The 15757-nt window shown below is 40.2% G+C and overlaps 1 pseudogene; it reads left to right on the top strand.

Annotated features, from left to right (window-relative positions):
- LOC116091123 overlaps positions 1 to 11173 on the top strand; it is a 16145-nt pseudogene extending 4972 nt beyond the window's left edge.
- Positions 11174 to 15757: the final 4584 nt, after the last annotated feature.

The raw sequence follows: 15757 nt of genomic DNA on the forward strand, positions 1-15757 counted from the left end.
GGAAATCCGCCTGCCTCCGCCTCCCAAGTGCTAGGATTAAAGGCGTGCGCCACCACCGCCCGGCCTCCTGTATCTCTTTAAGTGAGTTATTTATATTCTCCTTAAAGGTCTCTATTTTCTTCATGAGTTAGGATTTTAGGTCAGAATCATGATTTTCAGGTGTGTTTGGATATCTGGGGCTTGCTGTGGTGGGAGCATTGGGTGATGGTGCCACAGTATATTGGCTTCTGTTACATATGTTCTTGTGCTTCCCATCTGGTTATCTCTGGTGGAGTTAATTGGCCTGGGTGTCTCTATCTGGAGCCTCCTCCTGTGTCCCTGGGTTGCAGCAAATCTCCTGGGAGACATACAGACTGTGGGGTATTAAGAGGTGCAGACCTGTGGAGGTGCAGACCAAATGGAGATAGTGTTCACTCAGAGGGGTGAGTGTCCAGTGTCCACTGGGCTCCCTGGAGCTTCCATGTGCTCCAGTTATTCGAGCCGGCGTCTTACCTGATAGGCTGGGTGGAGCAGATCTCCTGGAAGAACTGTAGACTGTGGGATGTTGAGAGGGGCCAAGGTGCCGATGGGAAGGGAGATGGATTTTGCAGGGAGGGGGGCAACCTGCCTCTGCTGGACTTCTTGTGGGTCCCAGCTTCTTTGGACATTTGGGTGGGTGTCTTACCTGTTACCCTGGCTGGGTGCAGCAGATCTCCTGGGAGACCTGCAGACAGGCTGTGAGGTTTTGAGAAGGGTAGACAGGCCAATCTGCCCCAGTGGACATGAAGACTGGAATTTTTTAGGAATTTTTAGATGTCATTTTCTTTGTCCTTGTATCCATTCCTTCTATTGTATCCTTAATGCCTTAGATTCTCTCTTCCATCTCTATTCTATGGGTAAATCTTGACACTGTAGTTCCTCTTTGCAGTCCAAAAGTTACATTGCCAGTATTTCTCAGTTTGTGGGTTTTATTATAGTTTGTATTTCCATTTTTAGGCCATGAACAGTTAAGTTTCCTTCAATTGTTTGCTTGGTTTTTCTTCCCTTTGAATATGGAATTTCTTGTTTTTTTTTCTTTTTTCCAGGTGTTTGATTGTGTTTTCCTGGTTTTTATGAATGGGATTATATCCATTCCTCCTTAAGGACTTCTGTCATCTACACATAATTGTTTTTAAGGTCTTTTTCTTGTGCTTTCAGTGTGTTGGAATATTCAGGACTTGCTGTATGAGGATAGTTTTGTTCTGTTGATGACATATTTTGCTGACTGTTATTGATTATGTTCCTAAGCTGGTGTCTAGGCATCTGTATTCAGTGTGATTATAGGTCTAGGTGCTGATTTCTGGGTTTGTCTTCCTAGGGTGGGAGTTTGTTCCTGGGTTTCTGTTGGCTTTTGAATTTAAAGAGAGTGTGTTGACTAAGTGATCCAGGGGAGCTGATACCCTCTTCCTCTGTGTGTTACCAGTGTACATATGGAAGACATTCTCCCTCATACATAATCATACAAATGAAAATGTGAATATATATGTTTTCAAAGTCCTTATGACTTATAAAGCAGTTAGTGTAAAATAAGATGTTTAGGAGTATAGTACAAACTGTGGACTGTTGAAAAAAAATCTGTTTTCTTGCTTTTGGTTTTTAAAAGTTTGCATGTCTGCTGGGTGGTGGTGGCACAGGCCTTTAGTTCCAGCACTTGGGAGGTCAATGCAAGTGGATTTCTGAGTTCCAGGCCAGCCTGGTCTACAGAGTGAGTTCCAGGACAGCCAGGGCTATACTGAGAAACCATGTCTTGAAAAAAAAAGTTTGCATGGTGTTGACTTGTATACTGTCATTAATCATAGGAAACAAATGATTTCTAAGTGATCCTAACAGCCATACTTTTCTTCACCATAAGAGAACAAGATACTTTTTAGTATTCAAAATTATTTTCTTCAATGTTGAAACATTTGTATGCTTTAAGTAAAACTCTCCAATTGAACTATCCCCCCATTGATTTTCAATTATTGGCAAAGGAGACAATGAGAGTCCACAGGATGAGTGCTGGCCAGAGATTTCTTTGATTTTGATTTTGACTATAATCTCATAGTTCTTGTTTAAAGGACTGGAGTATATTTGTAGGCCTTTCTTTGTTTCTACTTTAATCAGTGGTACCACTTAGTTTTTTTGTTATTGGATATTTTATTCATTTACATTTCAAATGTTATCCCCTTCCCCAAATTCCCCCTCAGAAACCCACTATCCCATCCCACCTCCTCCTGACTCTATGAGAGTGTGACACCACCTACCCACCCACTCTCACCTCCCCACCCTCACATTCCACTACCACTGGGGTATCAAACCTTTACAGGACCAAGGGACACTTCACCCATTAATGCCCTACAAGGCCATCCTCTGCTGCATATACGGCTGGAACCATGGGTCCGTCCATGTGTACTCCTTGGTTGGTGGTGGTTTAGACCCTGGGAGCTCTGGTTGGTTGATATTGTTATTCTTCCTTTGGGGTTGCAAACTCCTTCAGCTCCTTTAGTCCTTTCTCTAACTCCTTCATTGGGGACCACATGATCAGTTCAATGGTTGGCTTTGAGCATGAACTTCTGTATTTGTCAGACCCTCGCAGAGCCTCTCAGGCTACAACAATATCAGGCTCCTATCAGCATACACTTCTTGGCATCCACAATAGTGTCTGCATTTGGTGACTGTTTATGGATGGATTCCCGGGTGGGGAAGAAAGTCTCTGGATTGTCATTCCTTCAGTCTCTGTGTCCCACACACTTTTTGTGACAGCGGTATTTGAGGCGTAAACTTCAAGGAAAATCAGTCTCCTGCCTCCGCATTGTCGCCTGGCACCCCAAACTCAGAGGTAGCCCAGATACGTCCTTGTATTTGTGTGCCAGGGTCCCACCAAGATATCATTTCTTTATAGCAAGAAAGCGAAAATTCGGACATTGCTCTCTGACCTTCACCAATGTTCCAGCTTCCTAGTCAAACCCTGGCTTGGAATGTTAAGCCATTCTAACTGCCTCCAGCATTTTGGGTAGGGCATTAAAGCCTACCTAAAAAAAGACAGCATAGAGCATTCAGCATTCGGCAGCAAGCAGTCAATATTCAGCATTCGGACTCGCTCACACTCCGGCTAGAACCAGAACGTAGGTGGAAGTCCGTAGCACCCCCCACCCCCGTCCTGAGCGCTTGGGCTAGGGAGGGTGTTGGTGGGGGCGGGGAGCGGTGTGCAGCACCAGTCGAGATTCAGGAGATTGAGCATTCGAGATTCGAACATTCGACATTGAAGTGAAAGACCCCTGGGGGAGATCCCCACTCAAATCTCGGGAGGACGTACATCCAAGGAATCACGAGAGACCGTCCTTGATGTAATTACAAGAGGTATTTTCAATTTCAGGGCGTTCTCCTTACCTTCCACGGGGAGAAAATCTTTCTCAGCTGTTCTGTTTTGCATGCTGTGCTAGCTATTCTTGGTAGTCAAATTGACTACTTTTGGAATTAACTAAAACCCAAAGAATTGGGTACAGTGGGGGATCTTTTTAATTATATTTTTTTGACCTGGGAAAAATCTTAATCTGGATCTCTTGAGGTGCTAAGATCTACCTTTAATCTACGCCACAGCTTCTGATGGCAGCCTATTTATGTAAAGGAGATGGAAGATGGCAGATCTTTCACTTTTTCTGCTTGCCCTACCTCTGGCTAGCAAGTTCATTTTATTTTATTTTATTTTAATTTTATTTTATTTTACTAGCGTTACAGCCTATCTCTTTGAAATTCAGTTATATACGGAAGACCAGCTGAGATATCTAGGCACATGGCCTGAACAACTATAGGAATTTACAGCTTTCCACGGGTAGATAGGTAGTTTTGGATTAGTTGAACCACAGCCTGTGAGCCATTCTAATAAATACATTTTCTACATAATTCAGAGAGACTCATTCTATCATTTTTGTTCACCTGGAGAACCTTTACTATTATAGCTGTGAGTTTGCTGTTGTTTGTTTTACAGACCCATTGAAGAAGATGTGCTGGTTAACAATAGTGCTCCACAGTGTTTGCCATGTGTTTCCTTCTTTGCTCTAAGGGTTGTCTCATAATTATCAGGTAAAATGTACTTGCTGTTTACCTGAATCCAGCCTGAAGCTGCTAAACATAATCTTGTTTCTGAAAATCTCTCTTTAGTTGATAATATTCTGTGCACCGGTTCACTTGTGGGACAGATTAGTAACTCCACTGTAAGTTGAGTGATGGACATGGAAGCTATCCAGCCTGACTCCAGGCGAAGAACAGTGAGTGCCTACTGAGTGCTGTGACTGGGGCTCAGGCAAAGTCCAAATTAGCAAAGTGCTCAGCACATGGTCACTGCCCAAGATGGGAAGAAACAGGCAGCTGCACAGCAGGGATCTGGAGTTGTGGGTTAGGCTTGGTGGGAGAGCACAGAGGTAGAGTATTGGAGGAATGGCGCTAGTGCCACTGAAATGTAAATGTAATGTAAATCTGCCAATCTGGAAAAGAACTGGTCCCAGGCTGGAACCACTGGGCAGTTTCTTTTCAGTACTTGTTAACCCTAGGGGTGGTGCTCATGTCACTCAAGACTCACTAGCCAATCAGAACCTCCACTCTGACCTGGCAGTCAGAAAAGAGGCTTTCCTGGTGACCAAGTCTGACTGTTCCTCTGTATAACTGAGCAAGCGTGAATTGTCCTGTGTGATAGGATCTGAGTGTGTCTGCTGGGTGCTGTGAGGGAGCTCAGGCAAGCTCTAAACGCCAGACATGGCAAGGGCAGGTCATCTCTCAAAAAGGGGAGGAACAAGCAGCTTAGCAAAGGGTGCACATGTGGTGGCCACATCTGCCTCCATAATAAACATTTCGTACAGGGGCTTGTGTGTAGAAAAATCCTTTGCAAAATGACAAACCCGAGAGCCATCACTTCTTTACTACCTTCTAAAAGTTCTGCTCTTAGCATTTAATATGTAGGTGTAAGATCTCTTTGTAGTTCTAAACAGCTGAGTAGTATTCCATTGTGTAAATGAACCACATTTACTGTATCCATTCTTCTGTGGTGGGACATCTGGGTTATTTCCATTTTCTGGCTATCACAAACAAGGCTGCTCTTAACATATAGAACACGGTTCCCTGTGGCCTAGTGGGGCATTTGGGGGGTATATTCCCAAGAGTGGTATTGCTGAGTCTTCAGGTAGATTTGTTTCCAATTTTATGAGGAACCTCCAGATGGATTTCTAGAGTGGTTGTACCAGTTTGCAATCCCACCAGCAATGGAGGAGTGTTCCTCTTTCTCCATGTCTTTGAAAACATGTTACCTGAGGTTTTGATTTTAGCCATTTTGATTGGTGTAAGGTGTAATCTCAGGGTTGTTTTGATTTGCATTTCCCTGATCACTAAGGTCTTTCACTTGGTTTGGTTAGAGTTACCCCAAGATATTTTATATTATTTGTGACTATTGGGAAGGGAATTGTTTCCCTAATGTCTTTCTCAGCCTGTTTATCATTTGTACAAATGAAGGCTACTGATTTATTTGAGTTAAATTTATACCTGGCCACTTTTACTGAAGTTGTTTAACAGCTAGAGGAGTTCTCTGGTAGAATTTTGGGGGTCTCTTATGTATATTATCACTTCATTTGCAAGTAGTGATACCTTTATTTCTCCTTTTCCAATTTGTATCCCCTTCATCTCTTTTTGTTATCTTATTGTTCTAACTAGCACTTCAAGTTCTATATTGAATAGATATGGGAATAGTGGGCATCCTTGTCCCCTATTTTAGTGGGATTTTTTCAAGTTTGTCTCTATTTAGTTTGATCTTTGCTGTTGGTTTGCAGTAAATTCCTTTTGTTATTTTTAGGTATGGGACTTGAATTCCTGATCTCTCCAATACCTTTAACATGAAGGGGTGCTGTATTTTGTTAAGTGCTTTTTCCGCATCTAAGGAGATGATCATGTGATTTTTTTTTTTTTTTTTTAGTGGATTACATTAATGGATTTTTGTGTATTGAACCAATCTTGCATCCTTGGGATGAAGCCTACTTGGTCGCGCTGAATGATGGCTCTGCTGTGTTCTTAGATTCAGTTTGCAAGAATTTTATTGAGTGTGAATTCAATCATTTCATCAATATTCATAAGTGGTATTGATCTGAAGTTCTCCTTTTTGGTTGTTTTGTGTGTCTGTGTGTAGTTTAGTTAGAGTAATTGTGGCATTGTTTGTGAAGACTGTAAAAGCCATATCATATGATGGGTAGCATTCCAATATTAAGTTGTGATTTAAAAGAGCAGAATTGGTGATGTAAAGAATTAGCTAATGTTTAAGAAATAGTATGTGACACCAATTAGAGTGCGGTTAAGGGAGGTCAACCTCTAAAGCACCAGAGAGACATGGAGTATTCTAATGAGGCTTGTAGAGATTAGGATGGTCATATACATATTTGTTTACAAGGATTGTCCAGACATTTGTCTCCAAACCATAACAATCAAGACAACTCTAGTTTACAGTTAGTCACTAGGCCCATTGTGATAGCAAAGAACAGGACCCCAGCAAGCTGCTTAAGGTGGCATTATAGGTTTACAACCAACATTAAGGAATGATGTATATTGGACTCTGCCTGCTCTGTGAGAGGAAAAACAGACCAGTGAATGAGTGTCCTGGCTGGATTTGGGGGCAGGTGCTGGTAGCTTTCTACTTTGACAGTAGATGGCAATAACAATGTGTAGTCAGGTAGTCAATTTTAGACAATCAGTAAAAGTCCATACTGTCCATCTGTGTGTGTGTGTGTGTGTGTGTGTCCCACATCAAGGCCGTCAGCAATCTGGATGAGAAACTGAAGTTATTTCTAGAAACCAAATTTCTGTATTTATGCCAGTACAAGCAAGACAAGATGTAGACGAACTGGTGTTGTGTGCCTAAGAAGACTGCTATTTTACCTGTTCGAAAATGCAGAATGAGTGAGGAAAGATGGAACACCTGCTGCGCTCTAGTACATCCATTACATCCGTGAAGAATATTGGACGATAATGTGTGTCTCACTTTAAAAAATAAGTCTCAACTTTTAAAAATAAGTTTTGAGAATATAATTAAATCATTTCATTCTTTTGTCTCCCTCCTATTAAGTCTGTAAACTTGGGACAAATGGTCAAGGAGCTTATTTAACAAATCACACCAAACCTGGCAGTCAGGTTCTCTCAGCAGACCTCAGTCCTTCCCTCTGGGTGTGGCTGGCATACCTCACCCTCTAGCCCAGGGGTAGGGCTACCCTTCTCCCAGCTGCCATTCCTTCTGCAATTCAACCATTTTTGTTACATATGCTGATGTGCTGAACTTGAGGCACACTTGAATTTTGAAACATACAGACAATATATTATATTTCTCAGGCAATATTACTACCTGTGAGATTTGTTTTGAAGTTTTGAATGAATATGAATATTTTCCCTGTATGCATGAATATGTCTATCATGTATACCTGATGGTCCCAGTAGGCAGAAGATGGCCTAAAAACTCCTGAACTTGGTCCAATGAACAGTTATGCACCTCCATGTAAATATTGGCAATTTAATCTCAATTATTTACAAGAAAGGGAATACGTTTTGTGAGCCACCTCTCTTTCCCTATGTTGCTAATTCATGATTAAAATTATATAGCAACTATTTTCATCTGTCCATTTGCAAAGGTTTAAACATACATTACCTTTTATTAAGATCTTATTAATTTTACTGTTGAAATTGGGTCACTTAAGGTTTTTAAAAGAAGAGTCCCAGACCTGGAGTGAATGTATAATTATTTGTAGGAACTTGAGTGAAGACCTTTGAGTTCTTTCTAGTTCTTTCTTTTTTTTCGATTGATTGATTTTTGCAGGGGAGTTATTGCTTTAATATTTACCTGTTGCTGTACTGGAACTCATATTTTAGATGAGGCTGACATCCACCTCAATGACATACACCTGTGTATTCCTCCTGATTGCTGGGATTAAGGCATGAGTGAATGCACCCAGTGTGTTCATCATTTTTTTTTTTAGTTAGTACTTGTTCAAACAGTTTATCTGATGTGTGCTCAGCACTGTTGAACTGTTTCCTTGGGTGTTTTTATGTGTCCAATTGACATTTCATGTGGAAGGCTTCATCCTACTCAAGGGTGCAGAAATGACAGAGATGAAGCTCATTCGTTATTCAATTTCTTTCTAAAATGCCTTGATTACATTAGAGTATTTGTGTGAGGGAGCAAGTGGAGGAATAACTAGAATCATATGACTATATTCTCAATGAATTATATATTTACAATGTCCTCAGCAATATATTTTCTCACGTACACATGTATGGGATATTTTAGGGTATAGTGACCTATGATGATGTGCATGTGAACTTCACTCAGGAAGAGTGGGCTTTGCTGGATCCTTCTCAGAAGAGTCTCTACGAAGATGTGATGCTGGAAACATATAGGAATCTTACTGCTATAGGTAAGGCAGTGAATTTCCTTTCACTTTTTAAAATGTACGGACAGCACTTTCTTTGTTTTTGTAATTTCAGTTGAAAAGGATGATGACTGAGGGCAATAATCAATCATGGTTCTAAAGTTCACTGATGGTAGTATATTAAATTTTGTGTAACTTCCAGTAATATAACATGCATTCTCTGTTATATATTTTAGGCTACATTTGGGAAGATGATAATATTGAAGAACATCTTCAATGTTCTAGAAGATATAAAAGGTAATATATCATGTACAACAATGACAGGTATCTAATTTGTGTTTGCAAGGCATTCTTTTAAGTAAAAAGACAAGGAAATAATGCCTCAACAGATCTCACCATTTGAATCACAGAACAATATTGTTATCATGTAGAACTACCAGTGTGGTTAATCTCCAAACCCTTAGATATTGCAAAAGATATAGACATTGAATAGGTGACAAGTATGTGTCTAAAAGCTTCTAATAAGCATAGACTAAAACTGGTATCAGTAATATACTTGTAATAATATTGCCAAATTTTGTGAGATGGACAGTTTATGACAGTCAGGAAAGGTGTTGTGGAGAAACCTTAATCCATATACCATTCATTTTTAAATAGGGATACCATTGGTTATACTGGAAACAAGCAATGTGAACATAGGAGTATTGAAAGAAGCAACAACCTCTCCTTCTAGCACACTTAGAAATTATGTAGTACTCCCTACTTTGAGTAGGTTTTTAAATGTGATAAAAGTTTACAAATAATTCATTTTCCAACATTATTGGGTATATTTACAAAAACAACACAATAGAAAATTGCTGTGAGTACTAGGTATGTGCAGATTCTTCTGTTTGCCTTGGTAGTGCTACATAATACCAAAATTTATTAATGAAATAAATGTGGTAAAGCTCTGAGTTCTTCCTGTTCTCTTCTAATATGTGAACAAACTCATTTAAAAAAAAGGATGCTATAAATGTGAACCATGTCATCAATGTTCTTCCCATCCCATGAATCTTCAAAGATGCAAAAGAACTCACAATGAAGATGAGGAACTACATGGATGTAAACAAAGTGATAATAGATTAAGACCAGGTTCTTATTTACAATTAAACTAAATTGTAAAACTTATTCACAAAGATGAAAAGATTCATCTGTGTTTTGAATGTGAGAAAGCTTTGACATATTCTAATTATCTTTGCAGGCATGAAAGAAGTCACACCGAAGAGCAACCCTCTCAGTTTATTGAGTGTGGGAAAGCCTTTGCATTTCAGAGTCATACCCAAAGACATGAAAGAATTTATAATGTAGAGAATCCCTATGAAGTTATCCCACATTTTGAAGCCTTTGCATATCACAGTAGTCTCCAAATACATAAAACAACAGTTGCTGGAGAGAACACCTATGAGTTTAACCAATGTTGTAGAAACTTTGTATCTCACAGTTCTCAAAGCCGTAAAAGTGTTAATACAGGAGAGAAACCTTTTGAATATAATCATTGTGGTAAAGTCTTTGCACAAAACAGTCATCTTAAAATACATAAAAGAAAACATTCTGGAGAGAAACCTTTCCAATGTAACCAATGTGGTAAAGCCTTTGCAAGAAACAGTCATCTTAAAATACATAGAAGAACACATACTGGAGAGAAACCTTTCGAATGCAACCAATGTGGTAAAGCCTTTGCAACAAACGGTCATCTTCAAATACATAGAAGAACACATACTGGAGAGAAACCTTTCAAATGTAACCAGTGTGGTAAAGCCTTTGCAAGAAACAGTCATCTTCAAATACATAGAATAACACATACTGCAGAGAAACCTTTTGAATGTAACCAATGTGGTAAAGCCTTTGCAAGAAACAATGACCTTAAAGTACATAGAAGAACACATACTGGAGAGAAACCTTTCCAATGTACCCAATGTGGTAAAGCCCTTGTTACAAACATTGGCCTTCAACTACATAGAAGAACACATACTGGAGAGAAACCTTTCAAATGCAACCAATGTGGTAAAGCCTTTGCAACAAACAGTGCCCTTCAAAGACATAGAAGAACACATGCTCTAAGGAAACCTTTTGAATGTAACCAATGTGGTAAAGACTTTGCACGAGACTGTCAGCTCCTAAGTCATAAAGGAATACATACTGGAAAGAAACCTTTTGAATGTAACCAGTGTGATAAAACCTTTACAAGAATCATTGGCCTTAAACTACATAGAAGAACACATACTGGAGAGAAACCTTTTGAATGCAACCAGTGTGATAAAACCTTTGCAAGAAAGAGTTACCTTCAAGAACATAGAAGAACACATACTGGAGAGAAACCTTTTGAATGTAACGAGTGTGATAAAGCCTTTGCACAACACAGTCATCTTAAAAAACATAGAAGGACACATACTGGAGAGAAACCCTATGAGTGTCATCAATGTGGCAAAGCCTTTTCAAGTCAATATGGTCTCGTACATCATAAAAGAACACATAACACACATTGGAGAGAAACCCCATGAATGCAATCAATGTTGTTAAGACCTTTTTTGTCCTTGTATAATAACTGCATAGTATTCCATTGTATAAATGAAACATTTTCTTTACAAATTCATCTGTTGAGGGACATCTGGATGGTTTCCAGTTTCTAGTCTTATAAATAAAGCTCCTTAACCCTGTCACAAAAGAACACACATGGTATGCATTCTCTGATAAGTGGATATTAGCCCAGAAAATCAGAATGCACAAAGTACAAACCACAAACCGTAAGAAACTCAAGAAGAAGGAAGACCAAAGTGTGGCTACTTCATTCCTTCTTAAACGGAGGAACAAAATACCCATGCAAGGAGTTGTAGAGACTAACTACGGAGCAGAGACTAAAGGAAGGACAATTCAGAGACTACTCCACCTGGGAATCCTTCCTATATTCAACCATCAAGTCTAGACACTCTTTTGGATGCCAGCAAGTGGTGGATGACAGGAGCCTGATATAGCTGTCTCCTGAGAGTCTTTGACAGTACCTGACTAATGGAGAAGTAGACGCTCACAGCCATCCATTGGACTAAGTACAGGGTCCTCAATGAAGGAGCTAGAGAAATGACCCAAGGAGCTGAAGGGTTTGCAGCCCATTTGGATGAACAACAATATGAACTAACTAGTACCCTTAGAGTTCCCAGGGACTAAAACACCAACGAAAGAGTACACATAGTGGGACTAATGGCTCCAGCAGCATATATGTAGCACAGGATGGCCAAGTTGGCCATCAATGGGAGGAGAGGCCCCTGACCCTGTGAAGGTTCTATGCCCCAGTGTAGGGGAATGCCAGGGCCAGTAAGCAGTAGGGTGTGGGGTGGTAAACGGGTAGACGGGAGGGAACAGGAGTTTGTTTTAGTATTTGTATTTTATTTTATTTTATTAGAGGGGAACCTGGGAAAGGAGATATTGTGAGTGAAGAAAACATCTAATAAACAAAACAAAACAAAACAAAAAAAACAAATAAAGCTCCTATGATCACAATAATGCAGGTGTCCTGTGATATGGTAGAACACAGGTGGGTATATACTCAGCAGTTTTATAGCTGTGTCATGAGTAGAATTATTCCCAGTTTTCTGAGAAACCGCAAAATTAATTTCCAGAGAGGTTGTACAAGTTTTCACTCCCACCAGCAATGGAGAAGTGTTCTCTTTGCTCTGCATCCTTGCCAGCATGTGCTGTCCCTTGAGTTTTTTATCTTAGCTATTCTGAAGGGTGTAAGGTGGAATATCAGTATCATTTTTATTTGCATTTCCCTGATGACTGAGGATCTATGAAGTGAAAGACACACACACACACACACACACACATTTATTTTTAATTTGGTATTTGGCTCAGTAGCTGGGCACACCTAAGACTCCCATGGCTAGCATGCCCCCCGCCCCCAGTACTACTGACTAAACACCTCTAAATCTGTCCTCAGTTTAGTTGCCAGGTTACCTTTACTCCTGACTCAACACCTCTAAATCTGTCCTCAGCTTAGTTGTCTGGTTACTTTCTATGAAGCCAATTGATCTTGCTGCCTAAGATGCTTTCGGGATGTCCCTTGATGCTCCACTTTCACTTTCCACCTACATTGTAGATGATCCCCTCTACAGCTCCTAGTCTGCCTCATCTCTGTCCTCCTGGGTCATGGCAAATCTCTCTGTCCTCTCTGCATCCTACCCATGTAACTCTATGTGTCCCACCTCATGCTTAGCCTTTGGTTGTTGGTATCTTCATTGATGGATCAAAAGCCAAATGGTGACAAAGACCTTTAGCAGTTGGATACAGAGATTCCTGATTAAATCAAAGCATTAGAACCAATACCCTCCATAGGTGGAAGTAGATACAGAGACACACAGTGAAATGTTAGAGTTCGAGGAGTCTTTGTGGTAAGTTGGGGGAAGGATTAAAGAGGCAGAATGGTCAAGTACACCACAAGATGATGTATAGAATCAACTAACCTGGGCCCTTGGTGCCTCACAGAAACTAAACCACCATCTAAAGAGCATACATCAACTGGACCTTGGCCCTTGCACAAATATTGTACATGTGCAGCTTGTTCTTCATGTGTTTCCCCTTATGACTGGAGCAGCAACTGTGACTGATACTCTTGCCTGGCCTCAGATTCCTTTCTGCTAGTTGTGCTGCCTGGCCTGGCCATAATAGTAAAGGATACGTCTAGTCCTGCTGTGATTTGATGTGCCAGAGTATGTTCGTACCCATCGGGGCACATGGAAGTGGGAAAGAGATAATAAGGGGTCCTGGAAGGAGAAGTGGAGATGTGATCAGGAAGTAAAGTGGATAAATAAATAAATAAATAAACCCTTTAAGTTCAACACGAAGTTTTTTGTTTTTTTGTTTTTTTTTTTTTTTATGAAGTTTTGGTTTTTTTCATTTTCTTTTATTTATTAGCTATCTTCTTTATTTACATGTCATATAATTTCTCCTTTCCCAGTTCCCCTCCAAAACAAATAAACAAACAAATACAACAAGAACAAACCCCTGTTGCCTCATCCCTCCCCATGTGTGCACCCCACCCTCTCCCACTTATTAGCCCTGGCATTCCACTACACTGGGGCACAGAATATTCACAGGGCCAAGGGCCTGTCATCCCATTGATGATCGACTTTGCAATTCTCTACTATATACATGCTGCGAGAACAATCAGTCCCACCATGTATAGTCCTTGGATGGTCATTGAGTCCCTAGGAGCTCTGAGGGTACTAGTTAGTTCATATTGTTGTTCATCCTAAGGGGATGCAAACCCTTCAGCTCCTTTGGTCCTTTCTCTAACTCGTTCATTGGGGACCGTGTACTCAGTTCAATGGATGGCTGTGACCCTTACATCTGTATTAGTCAGGTGCTGTCAGCGCCTCCCAGGAGATACCTATATTAGGCTTGCTTGTCCTTCCTTCAGTCTTTGCTCCATAGTTAGTCTCCGCAGCTCCTTCTATGGGTATTTTGTTCCCCCTTTAAAGAAGGAATTAAAAGTGCACATTTTGGTCTTCCTTCTTCTTGAGTTTCTTGTGGTTTGTGTATTGTTCTTCCTGTATTCTGAACTTCTGGGCTAATAACCATTTATCAGAGAGCACATACCATGTGTGTTCTGTTGTGATTTGGTTACCTCACTCAGGATGATATTCTCCAGATCCATCCATTTCCCTAAGAATTTCGTAAATTCATTGTTTTAGTAGCTGAGTAGTACTCCACTGTGTAGATGTACCACAATTTCTGTATCCGTTCCTCTGTTGAGGGACATCTGGGTTATTTCCAGTTTCTTCCTACTATACATAAGGCAGCTATGAACATGGTGGAGCTTGTGTTCTTATTACATGTTGGAGCATCTTCTGTGTATAGGCCCAGGAGTGGTATAGATGGGTCCTCCGTTAGAACTATGTCCAATTTCCGGAGGAACCACCAAACTGATTTCCAGAGTGGTTGTAGCAGCTTGCAATCCCATCAGCAATGAAGTAGTGTTCCTCTTCCCCACAATCTCTCCAGCATCTGCTGTCACCTGAGTTTTTTATCCTAGCCAATCTGACTGGTGTGAGGTGGAATCTCAGGGTTGTTTTGATTTGCATTTCCCTGCTGACTAAGGATGTTGAACATTTCTTTAGGTGCTTCTTAGCCATTTGGTATTCATCAGTTGAGAATTCTTTGTTTATTCTGTACCCCATTTTTAATAGGGTTATTTGGTTTTCTGGAGTCTAACTTCTTGAGTTATTTGTATACATTGGAAATTAGCCTTCTATCAGATATAGGGTTGATAAAGATCTTTTCCCAGTGTGTTGGTTGCTGTTTAGTACTGTTGACAGTGTCTTTTGCCTTACAGAAGCTTTGCAACTTTATGAGGTCCCAGTTGTCAATTCTTGATCTTAGCAGAAGCTATTGGTGTCCTCTTCATGAATTTTCCCCTGTGCCTATTTGCTCGAGGTTCTTCCCCACCTTCTTTTCTATTAGTTACAGTGTATCTGGTTTGATGTGGAGGTCCCTGTATCCACTTGGACTTGAGCTTTGTACAAGGACATAGGAATGGATTGATTTGCATTTTTCTACATGTTAACCGCCAATTGAGCCATCACCATCTGTTGAAAATGCTTTCTTTTTTTCACTGTATGCTTTCAGCTCCTTTGTCAAAGATCAAATGACCATAGTTGTGTGGGTTCATTTCTGGGTCTTCAATTCTGTTTCATTGATCTACCTGTTTGTCACTGTACCAATACCATGCAGTTTTTATCACAATTGCTCTGTAGTACATCTTAAGGTCTGGGATTGTGATTCCACTGGAGGTTCCTTTATTGTAGAGAATAGTTTTGGCTATCCTGGGTTTTTTGTTGTTCCAGATGAATTTGCAAATTGCTCTTTCTAAGTCTGTGAAGAATTGAATTGGAATTTTGACTAGGATTGCATTGAATCTCTAGATTGCCTTCGATAAGATGGCCATTTTTACTATATTAATCCTTCCAATCCACGAGCATGGGAGATCTTTCCATCTTCTGAGATCTTTTTCAATGTCCTTCTTCAGAGACTTGAAGTTCTTGTCAAACAGATCTTTTACTTGCATAGTTAGAGTTACCCCAAGGTTTTTTATATTATTTGTAGCTATTGTGAAGGGTGTTGTTTCCCTAATTTCTTTTTGTTCCTGTTTATCCTTTGTGTAGAGGAAGGCCTCTGATTTGCTTGAGTTAATTTTATATCCAGCTACTTTGCTGAAATTGTTTATGAGGTTTAGGAGCTGTCTGGTGGAATTTTTAGGGTCACTTAAGTATACTATCATATCATCAGCAAATAATGATAATTTGACTTCTTCCTTTCCAATTTGTATCCCTCAG

Source organism: Mastomys coucha, unplaced genomic scaffold, assembly GCF_008632895.1.
Source record: "Mastomys coucha isolate ucsf_1 unplaced genomic scaffold, UCSF_Mcou_1 pScaffold15, whole genome shotgun sequence".
In the NCBI taxonomy this organism is placed as follows: Eukaryota; Metazoa; Chordata; class Mammalia; order Rodentia; family Muridae; genus Mastomys; species Mastomys coucha.